The 25,875-nt window shown below is 39.6% G+C and overlaps 1 long non-coding RNA gene across 1 annotated transcript in view; it reads right to left on the bottom strand.

The window, feature by feature from the left end:
* Positions 1-22,011: 22,011 nt before the first annotated feature.
* Positions 22,012-25,875, bottom strand: part of LOC143661293 (uncharacterized) — a 30,081-nt gene continuing 26,217 nt past the window's right edge. Inside the window, exons 2-3 of the long non-coding RNA XR_013164489.1 lie at positions 24,993-25,309; positions 22,012-22,318 (exon numbers count right to left, since the gene is read on the bottom strand). This is a non-coding gene — a long non-coding RNA (uncharacterized LOC143661293). The remainder of the gene's footprint in view (positions 22,319-24,992; positions 25,310-25,875) is intronic.

Below are 25,875 nucleotides of genomic sequence, written 5' to 3'. Positions count from 1 at the left end.
TGGTGCCACTCCCATTTCTACCCCTTGGTTCCTGGACCCATGGATCCTGGTTATGGGAGAAATAGCACCATACAGCAGACACTGATTCAGAGCATATACAGATTCCTGGAGAACATTACCCCAGCCTTTCAAGGTATTGCCACTTAGTTGGCACCATAATTGAGTTTTCAAAAGGCCATTCCACCATTCTATCAATCTAGCTGCTTCTGGATGATGGGGAATATGGTAAGACCAGAGAATTCCATGAGCATGTGCCCATTCCTGCACTTCATTTGCTGTGAAGTGTGTCCCTTGATCAGAAGCAATGCTGTGTGGAATACTATGATGATGGATAAGGCATTCTGTAAGTCCTCAGATGGTAGTTTTGGCAGAAGCAAATGTATGCAGGGAAAGCAAACCCATATCCCGAGTATGTGTCTATTCCAGTTAGAACAAATCACTGCCCCTTTCATGAAGGGAGTGGTCCAATGTAATCAACCTGCCACCATGTAGCTGGCTGGTCACCTCTGGGAATGGTGCCATATCGGGGGCTGAATGTGGGTCTCTGCTGCTGGCAGATTGGGCACTCAGCAGTGGCTGTAGCCAAGTCAGTCTTGGTGAGTAGGAGTCCATGTTGCTGAGCCCATGCATAACCTCCATCTCTACCACCATGAGCACTTTGTTCATGAGCCCATTGGGCAATGACAGGAGTTGCTGGGGAAAGAGGCTGACGGTATCCACAGAACGGGTCATCTTATCCACTTGATTATTAAAACCTTCCTCTGCTGAAGTCACCCTCTGGTGCACATTTTCATGGGACACAAATATGTTCATGTTTTTAGCCCACTCAGAAAAGTCTATCCACATACTTCTTCCCCAGACCTCTTTGTCACCAATTTTCTGATTATGGTCTCTCCAAGCCCCTGACCATCCAGCCAAATCATTAGCAACAGCCAATGAGTCAGTATACAAACACACCTCAGGCCAGTTTTCCTTCCAACCGAAATGCACAACCAGGTGCACTGCTCAAAGTTCTGCCCACTTGGAGGATTTCCCCTCACAACTTCAGAGACACCCCAGAAAGGGGTTGTAGTGCTGCAGCTGTCCACTTTCGGGTAGTACCTGCACATAATGCTGAACCATCTGTAAACCAGGCCTGAGTTTTCTCTTTCTCAGCCAATTCACTGTAAGGAACTCCCCAAGAGGCCATAGCTCTGGTCTGGGAAAGAGAAGGTAATGTGGCAGGAGTGGAGACCATGGGCATTTGGGCCACTTCTTCATGTAACTTACTTGTGCCTTCAAGACCTCCTCTGGCTGTATCTCATATATACCATTTCCATTTTACAATAGAGTGCTGCTGTGCATGCCCAACTTTATGGCTTGGTGGGGTCAGATAACACCCAGCTCATGATAGGCAACTCAGGTTTCATGGTAACTTGGTGGCCCATGGTTAAGCGTTCACTCTCTACTAAAGCCCAGTAGCAGGCCAAAAGCTGTTTCTCAAAAGGAGAGTAATTATCTGCAGCAGATGGTAAGGCTTTGCTCCAAAATCGTAAGGGTCTGCATTGTGATTCTCCTATAGGGGCCTGCCAAAGGCTCCAGACAGCATCTCTATTTGCCACTGACACTTGCAGCACCATTGAATCTGCTGGATCATACAGCCCAAGTGGCAGAGCAGCTTGTACAGCAGCCTGGACTTGTCGCAGAACCTCTTCTTGTTCAGGTCCCCACTCAAAATTAGTGGCTTTTCTGGTTACTCAATAAATGGGCTGGAGTAGCACACCCAAATGAGGAATATGTTGTCGCCAAAATCCAGAAAGACCAACTAGGCATTGTGCCTCTTTTTTGGTTGTAGGAGGGGCCAGATGCAGCAACTTATCCTTCACCTTAGAAGAGATATCTTGACATGCCCCACACCACTGCACACCTAGAAATTTCACTGAGGTGGAAGGCCCCTGTATTTTTGTTGGATTTATCTCCCATCCTCTGGCATGCAAATGCCTTACCAATAAGTCTAGAGTAGTTGTTACTTCTTTCTCACTAGGTCCAATCAACATGATATCATCAATATAATGGACCAGTGTGATGTCTTGTGGGAGGGAGAAACGATCAAGTTCCTTGTGGACAAGATTATGACATAGGGCTGGAGAGTTGATATACCCCTGAGGTAGGACAGTGAAAGTATATTGCTGACCTTGCCAGCTGAAAGCAAACTGTTTCTATTGGTCCTTACTAATAGCTATTGAGAAAAAAGCATTTGCCAGATCAATGGCTGTATACCAGGTACCAGGGGATGTATTGATTTGTTCAAGCAATGATACCATATCTGGAACAGCAGCCACAATTGGAGTTACCACCTAGTTGAGCTTATGATAATCCACTGTCATCCTCCAAGACCCATCTGTTCTCTGCACAGGCCAAATAGGAGAGTGGAATGGGGATGTGGTGGGAATCAACATCCCTGCATCCTTCAGGTCTTTAAGAGTGGCAGTAATCTCTGCAATCCCTCCAGGAGTCCGGTATTGCTTCTGATTTACTATTTTGCTCGGTAGGGGCAGTTCTAGTGGCTTCTACTTGGCCTTTCCCACCATAATATCCCTCACTGCATGCGTTAGAGAGATAATGTGGGGAATCTGCCAGTTGCTCAGTATGCCTATACCAATTATACATTCTGGAACTGGGGAAATAATAACTACAGAATGGTTTTGGGAGCCCGCTGGACCCATGGTGAGATGGACCTGTTCTAAAACTCCACTGATCACCTGGCCTCCATAAGCCCCCACTCTGACTGGTGGACTAGAGTGACATTTTGGGTCCCCCAGAATGAATGCCATTTCTGAACCAGTGTCTAATAATCCCTGAAATATTTGATCATTTCCTTTTCCCCAATGCAGTTATCCTGGTAAAAGGCTGTCAGTCTCCTTGGGGAAGGCTTGGAAGAAGATTGACAGTATAAACTGTGGCAGTGTAACAGGGTTCTCTCCCAAAGGGACCTGGCCTTCCCTTCATTCAAGGGGCTCTGGGTCTTTAAACTGTCTCAAGTCTGGAAATTGATTAAGAGGCCGTGACTCTGTGTTTTTGTAATTCAGGTTAGAATTCTGTTCACTTGACCTAGAACTCTTTTGTTTACACAGCTTGAACAAGAATTTAGTAGACTGTCCTTCTATTATATTTCTAGGTACCCCATGATTTACTAGCCAATGCCACAAATCTCTGCGAGTCATATAATTTTGACTCCAGCTTTGAGTTTGCTGTCTATTATAATAGCCATATCTACCCTGTCTTTGGCGATTAAGTGCTGCCAGCTGGCTTCTGCCAACTTGGGATCCCATCATCCCCATTGTGTTTAAGGATTCCAGCTCAGTGACAGCTGTTCCCATAGTAATATCTGATCTACAGAGAAGTGCAACCACAGAGCTCTTCAGGGATGATGGTGCTAGTCTCACAAATTGATTTCTCACTGTTCTGGTAAAAGGTGCATCCTCTGGACATTCCTGGGGTGTAAAAAGCAGGCTTTGCAAGATAAATCCACTCTAACATTCCAATCTCTCTAAGCCTCTGGATCCCCTCATCTACATTATACCGGGGTAGTTCTGGCATTTCAACCTCAGGTAATGTTGGCCACCTTTTGATCCATGTTTCAACCAACCACCCAAACAAACTGTTAATACCTTTTCTAACCTCTTGAGCTATAACACTGAATGAAGAATCTCTGCTTAGTAGGTCCCTATCAATAAATTCAGCCTGATCCAGCCTTATATTCCTCCCACCATTATCCCACACCCTTAAAATCCATTGCCACACATTTTCCCCTGATTTCTGTCTATATAAATTGGAAAACTCACACAGTTCTTTTGGAGTATAATGTACCTCCTCATGTGTGATCCTTTGTACCTCACCTTTAGGGGCCTGTTGGGACTTTAGTCTAGTTATAGGTCTGGAAGAAATGAGGGGTGGTGGGGTGGGTCATGAAAAGAATTAGAAATATCTTCCAAGCCATTTGCTTCAGGGCATTCACTTGCAGTTTCATCTGGTGAAACAGGATTAATCATTCTAGGGCTAATCCCTTCAAGAGGAAGTTGGGTGGCCAACTCCTCAAAGGAGGCTGGAGGTGGGGCGGCTATGTCCTCAGGGCAGACTATTACAGGGTTATCTAGAGAAGACTCAGCATGACCTAGGGTTTCAACCTCACCCCCGACATCATTATCAATCCATATGACACCATCCCATTTTTCAGGGTCCCGCTCCTTTCCAATCAATGCCCTCACTTTAATGGCAGACGCCATGCAACATTGACATTTCAGTTTACATTGTAAAGTTGCTACTCTAGCAAGAATATTCTGAGTCTGATTTTCAGAGATCTCAAATCTATAGCTACAGGAAATAAGATTTTCCTTCAGGATGCTCATAGAAGCTTCTACGTCTGTCAGACAGTGCTTAAGCTTCTTGTTTGAAGCCTTAATCCCATCCCCTTCACTCCTTAATGTAGCCAGTGTATCTAACAACAACCAGCCAACATCTCTATACCTTTTATTTCCACAAAATTCTGTAAAGATGTCAAAAACATTATCCCCCAGAGCCTGGCTGTGTACAAGTGAAGCATTAGGAGAATTGAATGGTGATATTTTGACTATCTCTTTTGCCAACTCACTCCAAGGATTGGAAGTGTCATTCTGATTATGAGAATCAGATTCCTTAGTGCCTTTGAGTCCAGTCAGAGTAGAAAACCATTCATAAAAACCCATTTTTAAGATTCTGTTTCTTAAGAACCACTCCTGGTACCAAGATGTATTAGTTAGGGTTCTCTAGAGAAATAGAATCAACAGGGAACACTCGCAAATATAAAATTTATAAAAGTGTCTCACATGACCATGGGAACGCAGAGTCCAAAATCTGCAGGGTAGGCTGTGAAGCCAACAATTCCGAATGAGGGTCCAGAAAAACTCCACAGGATAGGCTCACCAGCCAAAGCAGGAAGAGCGCCTGTCTCTTCTGAATCCTCCTTAAATGACTTCCAGTGATTAGACTGAGATCACTCATTGCAGAAGACACTCCTGTTGGCTGATTACAAATGGAATCAGCCATGGATGCAGCTGATGTGATCATGATCTAATTCTATGAAATGTCCTCATTGCAACAGACAGGCCAGCACTTGCCCAACCAGACAAACAGGCACCACCACTTTGCCAAGTTGACACATGAACCTGACCATGACACTTATCCTTTGCAGGGATAAGTTTCATAGGGGAAAACCCAAAGATCGAGGGCTCAGCCTATTGATTTGGTTGTCCCCACTGCTTGTGAGAATATCAGGAATTCTCCAAATGGAGAAGTTGAATTTTCCCCATTTCTCCCCATTTCCCCAGGGGAACTGTTCTAGTTTGCAAGCTGTCAGAATGCAATATACTGGAAATGGAATGGCTGTTATAAAGGGAAATTTAATAAGTTGCAAGTTTACAGTTCTAAGGCCATGAAAATGTCCCAATTAAAGCAAGTCTATAATAATGTCCAAATTAAGCACCAAGAAGAGGTTACCTTCACTCAAGAAAGGCTGATGCAATTCAGAGATTCTCTCTCAGCTGGAAAGGCACATGGCAAACACAGCATCTGCTAGCTTCCTATCCAGGCTTCTTGCTTCATGGATTTCCCCCAGGGACATATTCTTCTTCATCTCCAAAGGTCTCTGGCTTCGTGGGCTCTGTCTGTCATCATTTTTATAGCTCTAAGAAAAGGAACTTTTTCCAAAATGTTTCCTCTTTTAAAGGATTTCAGTCAAGGCCCACCTGGAATGGGTAGAGTTACATCTCCCGCTAATCAAAAGTTAATACCCAGGTGGGCCAGGTGGCTCAGCAGAGTTCTCGTCTGCCATGCAGGATACCTGGGTTCGATTCCCAGTGCCTGACCATGCAAAAAAAAGGGTTAATACTCACAGCTGGGTGAGTCACATCTCCATGGGAACAATCAGAAAGATCCCATCCAGCCATACTGAATGAGGATTAAAGGACATTGCTTTTCTGGGGTCCACCACTGATTTAAACCAGCACAGGGACTTTGCAAGTACTTCTTTATTCACTGTCCAAACACTCTGGGATTTATCAGCACATCACAATAACCTGGACAAAACAACAAAAGCTCATGCTCTATTCAAGATTCCATGTACTTATGGTGTTCAATTAAACTGTCCATACATGTTAAATTAGGAAACCCAGGCAATTTATTTTTAAACACAAATCCCCCAAAGGAATAATTTTCATATACAAAGCTGACTTCTCTGTTGAAACACTTCATTTTCTCTTCATCTAGTAGGTGCTCCCCGATAGCTTCATATTGTATCTGCATAGGCCTGAGCCAGTGGTCTTGTATTAGTTAGGGTTCTCTAGAGAAACAGAATCAACAGTAAATATCTGTAAATATAAAATTTATAAAAGTGTCTCATGTAACCATAGGAACATAGAGTCCAAAATCTGTAGGGCAGGCTGTGACACTGACGACTCCAATGGAGGGTCTGGATGAACTCCACAGGAGAGGCTTGTCAGCCGAAGCAGAAAGAGAGCGTGTCTCTTCTGAATCCTCCTTAAAAGCCTTCCATTGATTAGATCAGGCATCACTCATTGCTGATTACAAATGGAATCAGCTGTGGATGCAGCCGACATGCTCATGATTCAATTCTATGAAATGTCCTCATTAGCAACAGACAGGCCAGCACTTGCCCAATCAGACAAACAGGTACCACCACCTGGCCAAGTTGACACATGAACCTGACCTTGACAGTTCTCTTTCCTTAGCTCAAGACTAATGGTTTAACTGTACTGATGTTTGCTTGGAAAATAACTTATTTCTAGAACAAAGTGAGTGACAGTCTGTGAGATACATGACTCAATGGATGATCAGTTCCAAAATTCTGGCATGAAGATTTCAAAACAAAAGCAAGCCCCATTTATCTGGAACTAGAGCTGCGGTTGTAGATGTAACTTTTCCTTCAAGGAAATCACTAAAGTAATATATTCTAATAACACTTATTTTCCTAAAGTGTCTCAATATTTTGAATGTTGCTAAGAATTATTTTTTAAGTCATTACAGACTTTTAGAAGTATAGTGATCATTTAATTTTACTTACTGCTAAATCCATACTCTTTTATTATCACACTTCGGATATCCATTCTGCTTCATCCTCCCTCACTATGGGATTATTTTTACACCACTCTTCATTTCTTATTATACTTCCAGTAACTCTGAGAACTTCAGATTATGGTGTTTTCAGGCATCATTGACAGCTGTGATCTGTGGGTCACATAGTTATTTTTTTTTTTTTAATTTTTTTTTTTATTAATTAAAAAAAGAATTAACAAAACAATTAGAAATCATTTCAATGTACATGTACAATCAGTAATTCTTAATAACATCACATAGTTGCATATTCATCATTTCTTAGTACATTTGCATCGATTTAGAAAAAGAAATAAAAAGACAACAGAATAAGAATTAAAACAATAATAGAAAGAAAAAAAAAACAAAAAAAAACAAAAACAAAAAACCTATACCTCACATGCAGCTTCATTCAGTGTTTTAACATAATTGCATTACAATTGGGTAGTATTGTGCTGTCCATTTCTGAGTTTTTATATCCAGTCCCGTTGTACAGTCTGTATCCCTTCATCTCCAATTATCCCTTCTCTTTTTTTTTTTTAATTAACAGAAAAAAAGAAATTAACCCAACATTTAGAGATCATACCATTCTACACATGCAATCATTAATTCTTAACATCATCACATAGCTGCATGATCATCATTTGTTAGTACATTTGCATTGGTTTAGAAGAACTAGCAACATAACCGAAAAAGATATAGAATGTTAATATAGAGAAAAAAATAAAAGTAATAGTAGTAAAATCAAAACAAAACAACACAAAACAAAACAAAAACCTATAGCTCAGATGCAGCTTCATTCAGTGTTTTAACATGATTACTTTACAATTAGGTATTATTGTGCTGTCCATTTTTGAGTTTTTGTATCTAGTCCTGTTGCACAGTCTGTATCCCTTCAGCTTCAATTACCCATTGTCTTACCCTGTTTCTAACTCCTGCTGAACTCTGTTACCAATGACATATTTCAAGTTTATTCTCGAATGTCCGTTCACATCAGTGGGACCATACAGTATTTGTCCTTTAGTTTTTGGCTGGATTCACTCAGCATAATATTCTCTAGGTCCATCCATGTTATTACATGGTTCATAAGTTTATCTTGTCTTAAAGCTGCATAATATTCCATCGTATGTATATACCACAGTTTGTTTAGCCACTCTTCTGTTGATGGAGATTTTGGCTGTTTCCATCTCTTTGCAATTGTAAATAATGCTGCTATAAACATTGGTGTGCAAATGTCCGTTTGTGTCTTTGCCCTTAAGTCCTTTGAGTAGATACCTAGCAATGGTATTGCTGGGTCGTATGGCAATTCTATATTCAGCTTTTTGAGGAACCGCCAAACTGCCTTCCACAGTGGTTGCACCCTTTGACATTCCCACCAACAGTGGATAAGTGTGCCTCTTTCTCCGCATCCTCTCCAGCACTTGTCATTTTCTGTTTTGTTGATAATGGCCATTCTGGTGGGTGTGAGATGATATCTCATTGTGGTTTTGATTTGCATTTCTCTAATGGCCAGGGACATTGAGCATCTCTTCATGTGCCTCTTGGCCATCCGTATTTCCTCTTCTGAGAGGTGTCTGTTCAAGTCTTTTTCCCATTTTGTAATTGGGTTGGCTGTCTTTTTGTTGTTGAGATGAACAATCTCTTTATAAATTCTGGATACTAGACCTTTATCTGATATATCATTTCCAAATATTGTCTCCCATTGTGAAGGCTGTCTTTCTACTTTCTTGATGAAGTTCTTTGATGCACAAAAGTGTTTAATTTTGAGGAGTTCCCATTTATTTATTTCCTTCTTCAGTGCTCTTGCTTTAGGTTTAAGGTCCATAAAACCGCCTCCAGTTGTAAGATCCATAAGATATCTCCCTACATTTTCCTCTAACTGTTTTATGGTCTTAGACCTAATGTTTAGATCTTTGATCCATTTTGAGTTAACTTTTGTATAGGGTGTGAGAGATGGGTCTTCTTTCATTCTTTTGCATATGGATATCCAGTTCTCTAGGCACCATTTATTGAAGAGACTGTTCTGTCCCAGGTGAGTTGGCTTGACTGCCTTATCAAAGATCAAATGTCCATAGATGAGAGGGTCTATATCTGAGCACTCTATTCGATTCCATTGGTCGATATATCTATCTTTATGCCAATACCATGCTGTTTTGACCACTGTGGCTTCATAATATGCCTTAAAGTCAGGCAGCGCGAGACCTCCAGCTTCGTTTTTTTCCCTCAAGATGTTTTTAGCAATTCGGGGCACCCTGCCCTTCCAGATAAATTTGCTTATTGGTTTTTCTATTTCTGAAAAATAAGTTGTTGGGATTTTGATTGGTATTGCATTGAATCTGTAAATCAATTTAGGTAGGATTGACATCTTAACTATATTTAGTCTTCCAATCCATGAACACGGTATGCCCTTCCATCTATTTAGGTCTTCTGTGATTTCTTTTAGCAGTTTTTTGTAGTTTTCTTTATATAGGTTTTTTGTCTCTTTAGTTAAATTTATTCCTAGGTATTTTATTCTTTTAGTTGCAATTGTGAATGGGACTCGTTTCTTGATTTCCCCCTCAGCTTGTTCATTACTAGTGTATAGAAATGCTACAGATTTTTGAATGTTGATCTTGTAACCTGCTACTTTGCTGTACTCATTTATTAGCTCTAGTAGTTTTGTTGTGGATTTTTCCGGGTTTTCGACGTATAGTATCATATCGTCTGCAAACAGTGATAGTTTTACTTCTTCCTTTCCAATTTTGATGCCTTGTATTTCTTTTTCTTGTCTAATTGCTCTGGCTAGAACCTCCAACACAATGTTGAATAATAGTGGTGATAGTGGACATCCTTGTCTTGTTCCTGATCTTAGGGGGAAAGTTTTCAATTTTTCCCCATTGAGGATGATATTAGCTGTGGGTTTTTCATATATTCCCTCTATCATTTTAAGGAAGTTCCCTTGTATTCCTATCTTTTGAAGTGTTTTCAACAGGAAAGGATGTTGAATCTTGTCGAATGCCTTCTCTGCATCAATTGAGATGATCATGTGATTTTTCTGCTTTGATTTGTTGATATGGTGTATTACATTAATTGATTTTCTTATGTTGAACCATCCTTGCATACCTGGGATGAATCCTACTTGGTCATGATGTATAATTCTTTTAATGTGCTGTTGGATACGATTTGCTAGAATTTTATTGAGGATTTTTGCATCTGTATTCATTAGAGAGATTGGTCTGTAGTTTTCTTTTTTTGTAATATCTTTGCCTGGTTTTGGTATGAGGGTGATGTTGGCTTCATAGAATGAATTAGGTAGTTTTCCCTCCACTTTGATTTTTTTGAAGAGTTTGAAGAGAATTGGTACTAATTCTTTCTGGAACGTTTGGTAGAATTCACATGTGAAGCCATCTGGTCCTGGACTTTTCTTTTTAGGAAGCTTTTGAATGACTAATTCAATTTCTTTACTTGTGATTGGTTTGTTGAGGTCATCTATGTCTTCTTGAGTCAAAGTTGGTTGTTCATGTCTTTCCAGGAACCCGTCCATTTCCTCTAAATTGTTGTATTTATTAGCGTAAAGTTGTTCATAGTATCCTGTTATTACCTCCTTTATTTCTGTGAGGTCAGTAGTTATGTCTCCTCTTCCATTTCTGATCTTATTTATTTGCATCCTCTCTCTTCTTCTTTTTGTCAATCTTGCTAAGGGCCCATCAATCTTATTGATTTTCTCATAGAACCAACTTCTGGTCTTATTGATTTTCTCTATTGTTTTCATGTTTTCAATTTCATTTATTTCTGCTCTAATCTTTGTTATTTCTTTCCTTTTGCTTGCTTTGGGGTTAGCTTGCTGTTCTTTCTCCAGTTCTTCCAAATGGATAGTTAATTCCTGAATTTTTGCCTTTTCTTCTTTTCTGATATAGGCATTTAGAGCAATAAATTTCCCTCTTAGCACTGCCTTTGCTGCGTCCCATAAGTTTTGATATGTTGTGTTTTCATTTTCATTCGCCTCGAGGTATTTGCTAATTTCTCTTGCAATTTCTTCTTTGACCCAGTCGTTGTTTAGGAGTGTGTTGTTGAGCCTCCACGCATTTGTGAATTTTCTGGCACTCTGCCTATTATTGATTTCCAACATCATTCCTTTATGGTCCGAGAAAGTGTTGTGTAAGATTTCAATCTTTTTAAATTTGTTAAGACTTGCTTTGTGACCCAGCATATGGTCTATCTTTGAAAATGATCCATGAGCACTTGAGAAAAAGGTGTATCCTGCTGTTGTGGGATGTAATGTCCTATAAATGTCTATTAAGTCTAGTTCATTTATAGTAATATTCAGATTCTCTATTTCTTTGTTGATCCTCTGTCTAGATGTTCTGTCCCTTGATGAGAGTGGTGAGTTGAAGTCTCCAACTATTATGGTATATGAGTCTATTTCCCTTTTCAGTGTTTGCAGTATATTCCTCACGTATTTTGGGGCATTCTGATTCGGTGCGTAAATATTTATGATTGTTATGTCTTCTTGTTTAATTGTTCCTTTTATTAGTATATAGTGTCCTTCTTTGTCTCTTTTAACTGTTTTACATTTGAAGTCTAATTTGTTGGATATTAGTATAGCCACTCCTGCTCTTTTCTGGTTGTTATTTGCATGAAATATCTTTTCCCAGCCTTTCACTTTCAACCTATGTTTATCTTTGGGTCTAAGATGTGTTTCCTGTAGACAGCATATAGAAGGATCCTGTTTTTTAATCCATTCTGCCAATCTATGTCTTTTGATTGGGGAATTCAGTCCATTGACATTTAGTGTTATTACTGTTTGGATAATATTTTCCTCTAACATTTTGCCTTTTGTATTATATATATCATATCTGATTTTCCTTCTTTCTACACTCTTTTCCATATCTCTCTTTTCTGTCTTTTTGTATCTGACTCTAGTGCTCCCTTTAGTATTTCTTGCAGAGCTGGTCTCTTGGTCACAAATTCTTTCAGTGACTTTTTGTCTGAGAATGTTTTAATTTCTCCCTCATTTTTGAAGGATAATTTTGCTGGATATAGAAGTCTTGGTTGGCAGTTTTTCTCTTTTAGTATTTTAAATATATCATCCCACTGTCTTCTAGCTTCCATGGTTTCTGCTGAGAAATCTACACAAAGTCTTATTGGGTTTCCCTTGTATGTAATGGATTGTTTTTCTCTTGCTGCTTTCAAGATCTTCTCTTTCTCTTTGACCTCTGACATTCTAACTAGTAAGTGTCTTGGAGAACGCCTATTTGGGTCTAATCTCTTTGGGGTGCGCTGCACTTCTTGGATCTGTAATTTTAGGTCTTTCATAAGAGTTGGGAAATTTTCAGTGAAAATTTCTTCCATTAGTTTTTCTCCTCCTTTTCCCTTCTCTTCTCCTTCTGGGACACCCACAACACGTATATTTGTGCGGTTCATATTGTCCTTGAGTTCCCTGATACCCTGTTCAAATTTTTCCATTCTTTTCCCGATAGTTTCTGTTTCTTTTTGGGATTCAGATGTTCCATCCTCCAAATCACTAATTCTATCTTCTGTCTCTTTAAATCTATCATTGTAGCTATCCATTATTTTTTCTATGTTTGCTACTTTATCCTTCACTTCCATAAGTTCTGCGATTTGTTTTTTCAGTTTTTCTATTTCTTCTTTATGTTCAGCCCATGTCCTCTTCATGTCCTCCCTCAATTTATCGATTTCATTTTTGAAGAGGTTTTCCATTTCTGTTCGTATATTCAGGATTAGTTGTCTCAGCTCTTGTGTCTCATTTGAGCTATTGGTTTGTTCCTTTGACTGGGCCATATTCTCAATCTTTTGAGCGTGGACAGTTATCTTCTGCTGCTGGCGTCTGGGCATTTATTCAGATTTCTCTTGGTGTTGGACACAGCAAGGTTGTAATATTTTTCTGTGAAATCTCTGGGTTCTGTTTTTCTTATCCTGCCCAGTAGGTGGCGCTCGTGGCACACGTTTGTCTGCGGGTCCCACCAGTAAAAGGTGCTGTGGGACCTTAAACTTTGGAAAACTCTCACCGTCCTGGGGGTTCGCTAGCTGAAGCGGCTTGAGCCGGCCGGGGTCCGAATGCAGGGAGGGTTGCTGGTCGCCGCAGCCAGGGAAAGAGCCCGTCCGAATTTCCTAGTCGGCCCTGGGCAACAAGCGTGGCGGGAGGGCGCCAGCGGCAGCAGCCCGCCCGGGAGAGTGCACGTTCCCCGGGAGTCACAGGTTTGGAAGGGGCCTCCCCCACCCGTCACCGTTCTCCGCGGCCTGGGGGTTTCCGATCCAATTCTCTCAGTTGGTCCGGGGGCTGCGCGTGGTGTGGGCGCCAGTCGCCTTGGTTTCAGGGGACCACCTCTCCAATTCTCCCAGCCGGCCCGGGAAGGGGGAAGGGAGTAACTCCGGCCGCTTGCCACCCCGCCCGGTAAGGCCCGCGCGCCTCGGCGATCTCACCCGAGCGGCTTCTCTCAGCCAGCCAGCCGTTCCAGGATGGGATATGCTGTCTTTTTTATCTCTGTTGTGGCTTTGGGCGCTTTCTGTATCGTTTCTACTCCCCTAGTAGGTGTCCTGGAGAAGAAACTAAGATCCGCGCGTCTTACTAAGCCGCCATCTTCCAGGAAGTCCTCACATAGTTATTTTGTCCAGGGGACATGGTGAGGGATCTAAGCTTCCATTTCAGTATTCTTTGGTCTTTCTCATGACCAATAAGACATCTTAGTGCACTGGGGCCTCAGTGTGGCCTGTGGCCGTAACACAGAGGAAAGCAAGAATCTGTAAGATTGGCAATTTTTATGTTTTCATGACTCTGATAGACAAGGCAATGTTTTACTCCGGGGAGACTTTACAGAGAGAGATAATTGCTCAGCATATGATAGAGACTTAGGAATTTAAGTTTAAGGTTAAAGAAACCGAATGTATCCATTGATTTAGTACAACCCCACTGCCTTATGCTGGTACCACTAGACATCACAAATTCTACTCTTAATGATAGATGATACTAAGCTATTCATTCATTTGAATTTTGGGTTGTGTCTTTTCCTGCTACAGAAAGTCTTGCAAAGTTTAGCATCATATCTTATCCTTTTCCTAGTTTTGAACAAATGTGTGTGAACTTGATGACCTTTTCTTTTCTTTAATATCTCTCTAAACCTTTCTCAGTGATGGTGGTGAAGTGGAAAGTGTGAAGCCTAGGGACGCAGTGATCCTTGCCAATGCAACCAAAAGGAGGTCACCAAACTACACTAATCTTTGACTTACGTGAACTCAGTGCAGTAAACCATTTCTGGGTCAAACAAATAACACCGTTGGGATACCTCTGTATACAGGTAAAATTTAGAAATCATACTTAGAAAATGACATCACAAATTTTGAAGAGGAAAAATTTCATCCTATCATTTTGCTTGGGTTTAACAATTCACTTTTAGAGAGGATAAATACAAGTCCTACTTTACTTTTACAGGATGCCTAATTAGATTTTCTTTTTACAGGGGTCCATCTAAATGGATGCCTGGGAAGGGATGAAATTACAAAGGGGGAGAAGAAAACTTCTGGGAATTATGGAAGTGTGTATTATCTTGATTATAGTGATGGTTTCATGTACGTGAAGAACTGTCAAAACCCATCAAAATATATACTCCAAAGATGTGTAAATTATTGGACATCAGTTGTACCTCAATTAAGTTGTAAAAAATGAGAGAGACAAATGAGAGAGAGACATATATTTAAAACACCTTGCACAGTGTATGCCACAGATTTGGTGCCTGATATATTTTTCTTTCCCATCATTTATTGAATTTTTTTCCAGGATTTCTCTCCAAGTCTGCTCTCTCAAGCACATTTAGAGGGCAAGGTCCACATGTGATTTTGCTTTCCATAGACTACCCGTTTTACTAAGCAGTGCTTTCTAAAGACATTTATTGATTTCCAGATAAGCTGCCAAAATACGATTTTTACATTTAGTCTCCTATTGCTACCCACTCTCTCTTCACTACCCTTACTGTATCTTTATACTATCTGAGAATCTACCCTACAAAATTCCAATTTGTCTCATCTGTTTGAGATTACTTCATTTACAAAGTCTATTAGGCAGCTATTTAGAGCTTTTAGACTGTGTTGTTTGTTGATTGTTTTGTTGGGGTTTTTTTGTTTGTTTGTTTGTTTGTTTGTTTTGCATGGGCAGGCACTGGGAATCAAACCCAGATCTCCGGCATGGCAGGTGAGAACTCTGCCACTGAGCTACCATGGCCTGCCCTAGGCTGTTTTTAATTCTTTATCAAGTGTCAAATGATATTTCCCTATGTAATATTATATCCATAAAAGGGTTGTTTTGATTTGCAATTTTAACTTTGAGAAATGTTTTAGTCTCTTGCAAATATTCTTAACTACACTTTTGGGGGGAGTAAATACTAAGTGAAAACTACAAAATGGCTTGGAAACTAAAAATCAATATGATGGTTCTCAGTGAAAATTGCATTAAAATCCTTTTAAATATTTATTTGCTCTCCCCACAACCCCCCTTTTCTTCTTTGTCTTTTCCTGCCTGGACTAGCCACAAATGTAGACCTCAATGCCAGCCACTATTTCAGACAATCATGGAGTAATACACTTTGATTATTCTGACCACCACACTCTCTTTTCTTTGTTTAATATTATTCTATTGCTTAAGGTAGAATTTATTTATCTATCCTTTATTCCTGGCCTTAGACCCTTACCCCTGGTTTATCAGCCACTGTCCATCCATGCTAGAACCTGCCATGACAAGGAGGGAAGAGAGGGTGAAGGGTATGAATGAGGTTTCCATCAACCATTGGAAGGCACCTGGGAGGAGGGGGTGATGGCATATGATGAGACTAATTAGAAAGGTGTTACTATAATGAAGCAAGAAGAGATGAAGGCATGAACTAAGACAGTCCATAGGCAATGGAGACATAGAGCAGAAGGCAAATTCAAGTCATGTTTAGAAACTAGAATCAACAATGGGTAATCTTTAGATGATGAGGGAAAAAGTGAGTAAAAGAGGGAAAGATTATTGACTTCCAGATTTCTGATTTAATCACTGGTAGATGCATGATGGTGGTGATAGTCACTAATAGAGAAAATAGATGAGGCAAGTTTTAATAGAATGCCATGAGTTTGTGTTTGCACAAATTAAAGATGCTTTTGAAGTATCTAATTTGGAAACAACTAGTAAAGTAGTCAAATTTTCAGATAGAGAGTTAGGAAAAGGGATCTATTTTCAAGACAACACTTGGTTTCATCAGATTTTAGATGGTAATTGAGGCACAATTCTGTATGAAGTTATCCAGGAAGGGAGTAGAGAATGAGGTAAATGGACAGAACCTTGGGAAACAACAACATGTAAAAGGTAGTCAGAAAAACAGGACCTTGCAAAGGAGATCAAGAAAGGATAGCCAGAGAGGGTAGATTATAAACAAGAGTAACTGATGTGATCAAATGCTTCCCAGGGTGTGAACTGCAGAATATTACTCCTTTGAAATGCTCCCCCTCAAATGAAGTTCCTTGGTCAAAACATTTAGAAAATACTGATATGACTGTCCTTCCTCTAAGGGTCTCCACCTGAGAAGCCATCTGGTAAAGAGAGTTGTTCAAGTCATACAATCCAGGGATTTCCTAACATGTTGAACCATAGACCACCTTTTAGATATAGTAAACCTCATGAGCATCCAATAAGACTGGCGTTCCTGAAACACACCTTAGGAAAGAGCTAATGCCACAGAAGACAAGTTCTGAGAACTTCCAGGATAATGTCATCAGTTTCAATTGCGGCAACAAAGTCAGGGACAGATTATGGTAGAAAACCTGCTATTGCATCTGGCGGTGCTCTGTGATGGTTTTGAGCTCAGCCAATGATAGCAATGACCTGTCTGGCATTCTGGCAGGATAAGAATAATAACCATATGCAAACTGCTTAGAACAGTGCCTGGTCCACAGTAAGTGCTTCTAGCTATCATTTGTTAACTCTTGTTCAAAGCTTAGCAATTTCAGTTGCATGTTGTAGCAGAATCTTGATTTCTAGCAAGTTGAAGAGTGAATGCAAAAATGACAAAGCAATGAGCAAGGATTCAGTTTCTATGATAGATCTTTCTTTCCTTCTTTTTTTTTTTTTTTGCATGAGCAGGCACCGAGAATCGAAACTGGGTCTCCACATGGCAGATCAGAACGCCCTGATATATCTTTTTAAATGTTATATTTTTACAAAGTTTTATTCTGTTTTATCTTTCAATAAGCTTTTTAAAATGAAGTGTAACAAACAGAAAAGTGCAACAATCATAACTATTTTGTTCAATAAATTAACACAAAGTGGAAGCACCCGTGGGAACTACAAACAAGGTCAAGGTAGAACAATACAAACACCCTTATAAGCCCTACTAATGCCCCTTTCCCAGTTACTATCCCTACTGTCCTCCCCCAAAATAATCATACCCTGACTTCCAGTTCCGTAATTAATTTTACTTGTTTTTGAACTTTATGTAAATGAAATTATATATTCTTTTGCATCTGGCTTCTTTCTTGTAATGTCATGTTTGTCAGAACCACCTGTGTTGTTGCACGTAGCAGTAGTTTATCCTTTTTCACTGCTGTATAGTATCCGACCATGGGAGCATATCACAATCCATTTATCTATTCTACTATGGACAGAAATGTTGATAGTTTCTACTTTGGGGCTACTATAAGACTGGTATTATAATCATTCATGTTTATGACTTTTGGTGAACATGTGTATCCATTTTTATTGGATATTTTGCCTAGGTGTGGAATTCCTGGATCATAGGGTATGCATATGTTCTACATTGGTGGAAAATGTCAATTATTGTGCTAGTTTATGCTCTGCTTTAGTTTCCTGGCTGCTAAAAATAATACCATAAAATGCATAGGCATAACAACAGGAAATTATTGGCTCACAGTTTCAGAGGCTAGAAGACTTGCTTCTCCTGGGATCAGTAACTTCCGGCCAGCTGGCAATCCTTGGAGTTCCTTGGCTTTTCTGTCACATGATAATGCACATGGTGGAATCTTTTCCTTTCTCTCCGTGTTCTGTTGGATTTCAACTTCTCACTGCTCCCCATGGCTTTTCTCTCCTTGGCCTTCTCTGTAAGGCCTCTAGTAATAAGGTTAAGACTCATGCTAATTCAGTCAGGCCACACCTTAACTGAAGTAACCTCTTCAGAAGGTCCTATTTAAAATGAGTTCACATCGACAGGAATGGATTAAGATTAAAAATGTGCTTTTCTGTGTACATAACTCCAAGCTACCACATACTCTAAATTATACTAATTTACACTCCGAAGAGTGTTAAAGACTCAATCCCATGCCCTTACCAGCATTCATATGTTCAGGTTTTGTTTTGTTAACTTTTAGCCATTAGGGTGGGTATATTCTGGTATTTCATTGTGGTTTTATTTTCATTTTCCTGATGATAAATGAGATTGAATACCTTTTCATATTTTTATTGGCCCTATGGATATTGTCTTTGATGTCTTTTGCCAACTTCCCTATTGGGATTGTGCAATGGACCCAGTTTATATGCAGCCCCCTTCCCCTGATTAACTCACTTCTCTCATCTTCCCCTTACCTTTTGGGTTTGGGGCTGCCTGCTCAAAGGACAGCCCAAGCTGCCAATGCTTTAGCCTCATTTTCAAACACCAGAGACTGTCTGAAGCTCCACAGGGTAAGGGCTGGACTTCTGTATGACCTGCCTCAAGCCTGCCGTGGTTAGAGTTGCAGTGGTTCTGAATCCCCAACTCAACCCTACCAGATTACCGAAAGTTAACTCCTCCCACCACCTCGAGACTTTTTTTCTCCCCTGCATAGGCAGGCACCGGGAATCAAACCCGGGTCTCTGGCATGGCAGGCGAGAACTCTGCCTTCTGAGCCACCGTGGCCCGCCCAACCTCGAGACTTAAGAGTTGTCCCCGTGGAGAACGGATCTGGTTTCCCTGGAGGCCACCAGAGAGTCCAGATGATTATAATTTAGAAATGTGAGAGACTTAATACCCTGTCTGGAGTACTTTGACATTGACAGATAGGAGATAGAAAGAAACTTACCATAGAGATTCTTCTCCTTCCCTCCCCTCAACCTACTGCCTACTGAGGTGTTTTTCTAAGTCCTGTCTAGAAACTGAACAGTCAGCTAAGTTTTCTTATACTGCTATGGCCAGCAAGTATTTACTTTCTTCTTTCTCCCTGCCTCTCTTCCTTGTTTCCTTCACTCTTACTGTCCTGGGATTTTATATGCCCAGTAAAGCATTATCTCATTAGCTTTACTTTAGTCTCTATTTTCTAGGGAAACTGGGCTATTGATTTATTTACTTTGTATTTATTTTGGATATAAACACTTTCTTGGTTATGTGTATTATAAATATCTTCTCCAACTTTGTGACTTGCCTTTTTGTTCTTATAATTGAGTTTTTTGATTAACCGAATTTCACATTTTAATGTACTACAATGTACATATTTGTGTGCATGCATGTGTGTGTGTGTGCGTGTGTATATGTGAGTGTTAGAAATTTATTATAAGGAACTGGCTCACACGATTTGGGGATTGGCAAATTCTAATTCTTAAGGACAGACCAGTAGGCTGGAAATTCTGGTAAAGTCGTGAGTCCGAATTCCTTAAAGGAAGCTGGTAGGCTGAAGTTACTGGTAAGAATAGAGAGCCATGCCCTTCAGTTGTTTTTTATGATACTAACTGAAAATTCTATTAGTCACTTTGATATCTTCTGCAATATGTTAATGGTTGCTATTGGTCTCTAAAGTAAGGGGAAGAGGGATTTTAATTAAATTAGTTTGGGAAATATTGATTCAAACAAAGTTAAGCTTTCTTTACTGCAGAACTTCCCATGATCTTTTATATACTAATGTGTATTGGATATCTAAAGATTACATCATACTGAAATCTCAAACACACTTCAGAACGCTTAGCAACATCTTGCAGAAATAGTGCGATGAAAGGCATAGAATTGGGAAATGCAGTCGATTCTCATTATTTTTTGTAATTGTGTTCTATAATATTGCTGCAAATGCAAATAATGAACCATTGCTCTTGGGGAAAATACAGTGTTAGGTTTCTGTGAGTCTCTGATCACATTTTTGTTAATCAATACATAACCTTGTATAATATGTATTTCTATTTTAAAATACTTTATGTAATATATATTGTTGATTCATTAACACTGAATTCACCATAAAGGATTTTAACTCATGCCTGAAGGAAACTTATCTGGCACACATATTTTATCTGTAAGGCACATAACAACTTAAGACTAGACAGCACTTCAGCACTGTGCTTTGGGGCCACTGTAACAGAGAAATCACCAACAAATAGCATAAAAAGCAAAAAACGTGACACTAAATATACCATGAAAAGGACACTTGTTTACAGTATTAGAGCCGAAACAAGAAGGCAGAGTGTTACATTGTTTAACATCAGCTGAAAACTTGTATGTCCTGCAAGTTAAATTTTTCACCTCTGGACATATCTGCAACTGACCCTGAAAGTGCCAGGGGCATTTATGTTTGGGGTTTTAAATAAATTTTAGCAAGGAGTTGAATTTGCAAATATGGAATCTGCAAATAATGAGGATTGACTGTACTATTCTAGAATATGACCTACATTACATTTATAGGCTTAGAAAGTCAGGTGGAGAAAAAACGAATAATTGGTGATTGACAAGAGCCATGTATCAGTGTTCTTGAGGGAACTCTTGGGGATTGCTGGTATCTCCCCGGGATATCTTGAAACCTGTCAAAACAATTGAGTGCGTGCTTGCCTACTTCATTAATCAGCACAGTGAATAAAGTAGATGTTAGAGGATTCGGAGATCTTCATAAGGAAAGCTTCCCCGGCCATAAGGAAAGTTTAAGCTCTGAAATACAAGCAAAAATTTTAGAAAATCTCCTTTCAGATTCTATTGCCATCCAAAGAAACAACTATTCAATGAAAAGACTTGGCCATCTTTAAAAATGCCTTCATATGATTAGCAAAACTTCATTTTAACACATTTGCAAAAAAAAAAAATCGAAACAATTACACTGCCCACTTAGACTGGGGGTACCAAACCCAGTTCAGCCCTTCCCAGTGTCATCTGTGGCCATTTGGAACTTCATGGGGTTTGAAGCCAGAGCTGCTCCAGGCCCACTGATACAGGATCAGCTATTCACCCATCACTAGAAGGCCCCAGGGTGCTCTGCTTTCTGAGATTAGGTCCCGTTCCTGGTCTGCCTCTGAGGTCCTTCCTTCCTATCCCTCTTCCTTCTTCACATCCTTTTGCTGGATGTTTCTCATCTGCTAGGATCTTGGAAAGCGCATTAGCTCACTTCGTACATGGAATGATCGAGAGAAAGTGGGCCGGGCATGAGCGCCTGAATTGCATTTCTTTGATTAGAAACAAGTAACCTCTCAGAAGACTTTCTTTGTTTTTTCTAATCAGGCATATATTCAATCAACAAATTTTATTACGGCCTGGGGCTGTTTTTTGGATTATCAGCCTTGCCAGAAAGTATAGTATCTTTATACTTTTCTCAATTCATTTAAAAAATAAACTAAAAAGAAAATATGTGACAACTTCAAATCTTATTCAGTTCTACATTTCAGAGACCTTTTCTCCCTTCTATTCTTGAGATATACAGTAGACTGTTATCCGAAAAACATTTTAAAGGCTCATTCATTGAGTGCCTATTATACATAAGAAACTTATGTACAAGCACAAAAAAAAACTGTCAAACTAGATTTCTGCTTTTATTGTCTAGTAATTCTAACTAACAAAGTTAAATAACATTCTGTAGGTAAAACTTTACTCTTTAGTGTTTCCTTTACACATTGCTTTTTCATTTCCTTTATGATAAACAAAGTCAAGAAAAAGACAAATTCATTATCTTTCAGTTCCCATGATATTGAGTCCTTATGGTAATCTCTTCCTTTTTTAAAGTACCCCAAGAACTCTTTTAATGTAGCACTTTTTAGAGGGGTGCATGGAAGCTTCCATTCACACATTCTAGGGCGTCAGTGCAATGGTGCCAACGTGTCATTTCCATACAATGGAGCTAATCCTCACAACCAAACATGTCAGTCATTTCTCTGTGTATTAATGCCCCAACTCTAAGTTAAACAGCTAGGAAAGCTCAGATCTTTGTTTTAAGTGCAAAGCCCTGCTGATGGGCCAAATTTGTCCGTGCCTCCAGCGCATTGTCTGTGTTTGGTGACCTGGAAAAAAGAAACATCATATCTGAAAATGTTAACGTTTCAACACAGGAAAGGACAGTAGGTACAAACCAACCCAGGGTCATCTTTGCTTTGTATTGGATTTGGTTTCTGAATTCTTTCCTGGGAAAGTGTTCTGGCTATTATTTTTCCTTTGGATAACATCTTTACGTCCCCCATCCATTTTGTCCCCTCTTTGACATTTAAAGCAGAACACATTGTGCCAAGTATTTGGGAAACTCGTGGACTTGTTTTCTCCCTGAAAATGGGAGACTGAAAACAGGAGACAGGAGCAGGGTTAGGTGAGCATTGCTGTTTGTTACACAACACCGTGAGTGCCTCAGCAGGTTCCATGACTTACTCTAAGAAGATTCAAGCAAACAGCTCTCTCTTTCCCTGAAACATTATTATGTGTAGGTCACAGGTAACTCATTCATATATTCACTCATTCATTCATTCATCCATTCATGTATTAATCAAGAATGGATTAGACACCAGGCACTATGCCTTATTCACCAGGGCCCCCCAGCAGCTGGCACAAATATGTACTTGAGAACTGAATGAATGAATGGCTTATGCTTTGTTTATTGCAGCTCCTCTTAAAAAAAAAACAGAAGAAAAAGGGGGGGAAAAAAAGCAGTTGACATGATTCTTATTTGAATAGTGAAAGATTGGAAGGAAAACAGACCCAACTCTAACTAGTCTGTTACTGATAAAAAAAAAACTGTGTCTTCTTGTGCAAAATCCAAAACTGATGCCCCTTCCTCACACACACACCCCCCCCCGAGGTTAAAATAACTCACTTTCAGAGTAACAAAATAAGTCATAACCAGCCCCCATTCAGTCATCAGCATGTATTGAGTATGTACAGTGTCAACATCAAAGGAGGTGAGGCCTCATAGATCTCGAGTCAGAGGAGGTGAAGCATAGCTGCAGCTGTGCCAAGTCCGGGGGCCCCAGCCCCAGCCCCAGCTGACCTTGCAAAATTATGTTCATTTGTACCTTGGACTTCTCAGATCCTGCCCTTGCTTTGGGTAATTTTGCTTGTAATTACATGTAATGAATTTGGCTCTTTATCAGCTAGGCATGTTGGAGAGAAGCAAGCTTTGGTATAAAAAAAATTACCCAAGCACAAAAAATTTTTTAAAAAATTACCTAAAATTTCCTGTGCATTTGGAGCATTTGATTTTCAATGCTGGCCCTCACATTCCATGGGACACCACTCTTTCAGTGCCCAAATAGCAAGAATATCATGCATAAAGCTGGCCTCGTGTGGCCACAGGCGTCTGCTTATGTCATCTTGTCCCACTAGCAGCGACAAGCACAATATATGACATTTAACAGGAATATAGTAATGACAGGCATATCATCAGCATCAGGTTTAATGTTTTCAAAGCACTCTTACCTAGGTGCTCTCATGGGCTCTCAGATCACAGGTCATTCTCTGGGGTCATCAATCAATTTGTAATAATTTGGAAAATAAGCAAAACTTACCTTCTCTCTTTTCTTTTGAGACTTTAGTTAACATCCAAACTTTAATGTTTCAAATGCTTTCAAATTTCAAAGTCTAGTAAACATTCCTTGCTCCACATATTACAGTTCCTCTCCCATTATAAACAATGAAATTCTTGATGCTAGAATTTTATGTACAAATGTCTTGGTTTCTGGGTATGAACAAAGCTCCCGAGTATATTCTTTGCACAGTTTATTTTAAATTTCAGAAAATGTTTTACCATCATGGGCACAAAGTATATCATTTTGCAAACCAAAGTCACATTTAACCTACCTTGTTAAAGAAGAGAAAAAGGGTTGATTCCACATGTTAGTAATTTTACTCAAGTCAAAGTAAACAATCTGATTAGAAACGTGTCTCCAGGATGTGCTGCCTTTTGTTTTATACGGCAATGTTTGGAGTTGCCTCAAGGGTTTTTTCTCTCCAAGATTTGACCTTCTATTATCTAGAAATGCTTACAGGGTCATTAATCTACCGTATCCTATGTGCTCAATGACCAAGAATGTTTCCTTTGGCTTTAATCTGTGTTAACATGGCCACACCTATAAATCATTACTATATGTGGTTTAACTTAATTTCCAACTGCATTTTTGCCCCCCCCCCCACTCTTCTGTTCTTTTCTTTTTTCATGCCCCTCTTGTTTTCATGCTATCCTGTTCCTTCTGGAAGAAGGCAGAGTAAAAATATCACTGACAAAAACATATGTAAGGGCGGGCCACGGTGGCTCGGCAGGCAACCCGGGTTTGATTCCCGGTGCCTGCCCATGTAAAAAAAAATATATATATACATATATATATATATGTAAGCTTTCCAAGGTGTCTCTGGCCCAGGAGGAAAATATTGCCATCTAGATGAGGTCAGGCACAGCTTCTTCCTCTTGAGTGGCCCTTATTCTCATTTCATTCTCAGTCTTATACTAATGGATCTGAAATCAATGGTTGGGCTGAGCTGTGGCTGTAATTTAAGGGCAGAACCAGAAATCCTGCCCTACAGTTAGGTTATGTGGTCACTTTGGCCAGGAGAAAAGTGAGAAAAAGTATTCATCAAGTTTGGCCCAGGAGGACCAACTGCCTATAGTGGGATGAAGCTAGAGACTCTTGTTGATAGGCCAGATATTGTACTGTAACTTAGAGAATATACCTTTTAAGTAAAGTATTTAATTACCTGGATATCATTTAATTTTAGTAATCTGTTTCTATAGTGCTCTTCTATTATTTTTTCTTTTGCACTTGAATTCCAAATCTCGCTATTCTTTTTCTTTTTTTTCTTCCTTAATCTCTTCAGTAAGTCTTTAAACTGTGACCCACAGTTGAAACTCATTCATTCGATTTTCTTGAGGTTAGTTTCTTGACCTGTGATAACTTTGATGGTATCTGTTGCCTTTAAAGTTATGAGTCCCATACTTGGAACATAATTCTTCTTTTTTGATGAATTTGTTTTTAAGGTCCCTTCCAACCCTGAAATTCCCTCAAATGTTTCTTCTGTCAAAACAAGAAGAAGAAAAGGAGACTTTATGCTGCTTTTGTTCTTACAGTCTTTACAGATATTTATAAACAATTATAGTGCTTTGAAAGTATAATTCAGGCTCAGTCTCATTGGGTATATAATTAGCCAGTGATTGGTTGGTTATTCCATTCATTCTTCCATTCATTCTTCAAACATTGCAAACATAATTCTAAAAACTATTAAAAAAATACTAAAAAGGACATATTCCTAGCCCAGTAAAGTTCCTAGTCTAATAGAAATGGACATGCAAATAAATAAATACCATAAACTGGAATCTTCACTGTGGGCTGAGCCTCTATGGTGGACATTTAGACACAAAGGAATGGGTGGTCAGTGCTGACCCTGACATTCGCCATCCTTTGTCTGCCCCAGTTTCCTCATCTAATAAAAAGGTGGCCTAAAATAGATCAGTCATAAGACCTGTTTAGCTCCAAATACTCTGTGATGTTAGGTAGTATGAGGTATGAATAAGAAAAAGATTCATACATGAGATAATGATTTGGTGAGATTTACAAGATGACATTCATAAGGGGTCTTGAGG

This window comes from Tamandua tetradactyla, chromosome 2, assembly GCF_023851605.1.
Source record: "Tamandua tetradactyla isolate mTamTet1 chromosome 2, mTamTet1.pri, whole genome shotgun sequence".
In the NCBI taxonomy this organism is placed as follows: domain Eukaryota; kingdom Metazoa; phylum Chordata; class Mammalia; order Pilosa; family Myrmecophagidae; genus Tamandua; species Tamandua tetradactyla.
The sequence above is the reverse complement of the archived record's forward strand: the minus strand, read 5'-3'. Positions and strand labels throughout refer to the sequence as shown.